The 3,159-nt window shown below is 45.3% G+C and overlaps 1 long non-coding RNA gene across 1 annotated transcript; it reads left to right on the top strand.

Annotated features, from left to right (window-relative positions):
• The first annotated feature begins 1,798 nt into the window (after positions 1–1,798).
• Positions 1,799–2,464, top strand: LOC121977730. The gene is made up of 3 exons (XR_006111023.1): positions 1,799–1,941; positions 2,013–2,112; positions 2,408–2,464. It is a non-coding gene; the product is annotated as an uncharacterized LOC121977730 (long non-coding RNA).
• Positions 2,465–3,159: the final 695 nt, after the last annotated feature.

Genomic DNA, 3,159 nt, shown 5'->3' with positions numbered 1-3,159 from the left:
TACACGCTTGACCATGAAGGGCGTGAAGTTTACTTGGATTGAGGATTGTAAGACCAGTTTCTAGGAGCTGAAGCGGAGATTAGTGTCGGCTTTGATTTTTGGTTTTTACCTTCGGAAGAGGACGTATTTGTCCTCTACACCTACGCGTCTCTACAGGGTATGAGTGTTGTTCTGGTGCAGCACGGTAGAGTATTCTTATATGCTTCTCGATAGTTGAGGGAGCCTGAGAAGAAAATACTCAGTTCACGATCTGGAGTTGGCCGCTGTTATTTTTGCCCTGAAGATTTGGCGGCAGTACCTGTATGATATTACATTGAGATTTTCACTGACCATCGGAGACTCAAATATCTGTTCACTTAGAAGGAACTTAATCTCCGACAGAAGAGATGGTTGGAGTTTCTGAAAGATTATGATTTGTACCATTAGCTATCACCGGGGAAAAGCTAATGTGGTTGTCGATGCACTTAGCCAGAAGTCTAGAGGGACTTTAGTTTGCCACTGAGTAGTGGTAACAAACTTGATTCGGGGTTTCTCCGAGTTAGACCTTGAGGAGCAGGGATAGACCGAGCAGGGTAGTCTTGTTACCATAGTTGCTCAGTCGTTAATCAGGACGAGAATCCGAGAGGCCCAGTTGTTGGGACCTCATAGAGCTCAACGTGAGGCAAAGTGGTCCATACTATCGGACAGAAGATGTTAGAGGCATATGACTGCTAGAAGAGTTACGCTGACCGGAGTGGGAGACTCTTAGAGTTCTCCATTTGTGACCAGGTATTTTTGCGAGTTTCACCCAAGAAAGGGGTGAAGAGATTGACCTCAGAGGTAAGCTAGCTCCGCGATATATTGGACTTTTCCAGATCTTGGAAAGGATTAGAGCGGTAGCTTATCGGTTGGCACTATCGCCGTCTTTGGTAGGCGTTCACGATGTATTCCACGTATCTATGCTGAGGAGATACGTACCTGACCCGACACATGTGCTGACAGATATCTCAGTTCTCGTTCAGCCTGACGTCACTTGTGAGGTGATTCCGGTATGGATTATAGATCGGAAAGAGCGTCAATTGCGGAACAAGACTATCCGGCTGGTTAAAGTCGGATGGCAGCATCATTCGGATGAGGAGGCTACTCGGGAGCTCGAGGATACGATCCGAGCTCGATATCCCTATCTTTTCACTTGAGGTATGTGATTTATTTACCGTTCAGCATATATACTTTATATCTGTTGTTAGTACTAGCTGATGGTAGATAACGAAATTTGGGGACCAAATTTTTTATTAGTGGGGGAGAATGTAAAATACCGGAAAATAGGCGAATATTAATAAGAGAATTTTCCAGAATTTTTGGGAATTTTTCGGGAATTTTTTGGAGCTCGTACGGACGAGTTAACGGGGATAAAAACGGGGCACGGAAAAGCCTGTTTAGACTACCCTGTTTTAATGAGGAAAAGTTTTATTATTATTTTTCCTTTATCTTTTCTTTTTCTCTTATTTTTTTTCCCCGTGCTCGACACCTTCTCCGCCCGTTCCTTTTCTCCTTCTTCCTCGCGCCGGTTTCCTCTCCCAAACCCGATCTTCTCCTCATCTCTCTCGCGTGCGCACACTCTCCCCTCTGCCGCCGGCGACGAGAGCCGCCTCTCCTCTACTCTGCACAGTGTCGACGCCGGACGGAAGTGCTGCCGGTCTTCCGTGCGTGTCCTAACTTCCTTCCCTGATCCCGAGCGGTTTTTCCTTCTACTCCTCTGCCGCCGGTGACTAGGGCCACAGTCGACTCCCTGTTGCCCTGGCCACGGAGAGATCGAGCACAGGACTACGGCCGATCAAGCCCCCAGCCCGATTCTCTCCTCTTTGCTCCAAGCCGTGCCCTAGTTAGGGTACACAGCCGTCGGTGGCCACAGATTTCACTTCCTCCCTTCTCTGTGTCGTGCCCTAGGTCATAGCCAACAAGGTGAGGTTCTTGTTCCATTGGTGTGTCATTGGATTGATTGATCTGCTATTGATCCGTTTTGATTGCAGCAGTGAGGTTGTGTGCTGTGAGGCTTGCTTGTTCTTGGTTCCGGCAGCCTTCTTTCCAACAGCTACTTGTTGGTTGCGGATCTAGAGCAGTGTGTGAATTGAGGTACGTATAGAGTGATTGATTAGTGTAATTTGATACTTGAGTATGCTGTAGATGAGTTTAGTTTGGAACATGTAGTAAGACATGTTTTTAGTTTAAAGGTTGTAGTTGAATGTTGAGTGTGATTAGAATGTCATTAATTGAAACATGTTGATACAAGATTAGTGTAAGGTTGTATGCATGGATTATTAGTTATTGATTAGGGTTTTGCCCTAATTCAATTTTAGAGATTTGTTTATTTAGCTATTCAGTAGGATTTAGCTAAATAAAAAAATATATATTTGTTTGTTTAACACAGGATCTTGACGCGAGACGAGTATCTCGGAGTCGGATTTGGACCACTTTATTGGAGGCGGGTACTTTGACTTATGTCTTTTGATATGCATGATAATATGTTTAACATATAACAATAATTGTGTTATCTGTTTGTTTCGGTTGGTCGCTACATGATTAGTTACATGTTTGTTTGTTTATTTATGCTGCACTGCATATTATCTACCTGATCACATATGTCTTAGGTAGTGACCTAACCACATGCTCTGTTATATTCTGGATCTAGGGTTTATTTGATACCCTCTTCGATTTGTGTACCTTCTATTTGATACGTCTTCTTGTGGTACACACTTTGTATCTATTTATATGGATCATGCCATGTTATTCATGAGATTGCCATGTTCAGTATCATGCATCATGATTGCATGCTGTGCGATTGTCGGCTCTACTTTGGTTGAGCTCATCGCCAGTTACATGTACTGCACACATCACCCATGGATTTGTATATCTGGCTGGTGTGTGGCGGTTCTGCTGTTTGGCTCCGTTGGTCAGGCGACTCAGCGTGGTAGCCGGCAGTCAGTTCCGCTCTGTTTGGCTCCGTTGGCATTTAGGGTAGCAGCGTGGTAGCCGGCAGATGGTGGACTTTGTTTGGCTCCGTTGGTCAGGAGACTCAGCGTGGTAGCCGGCAGAGATATCCTCCCCGTCATCGTGTACCGGGAGATGAGAGCATTGAGCTCCCCCATTTATGATTTGGGGTCACAGGACAGGAGTACTCCG

Source organism: Zingiber officinale, chromosome 4B (genome assembly GCF_018446385.1).
Source record: "Zingiber officinale cultivar Zhangliang chromosome 4B, Zo_v1.1, whole genome shotgun sequence".
Lineage (NCBI taxonomy): Eukaryota > Viridiplantae > Streptophyta > Magnoliopsida > Zingiberales > Zingiberaceae > Zingiber > Zingiber officinale.
The sequence above is the reverse complement of the archived record's forward strand: the minus strand, read 5'-3'. Positions and strand labels throughout refer to the sequence as shown.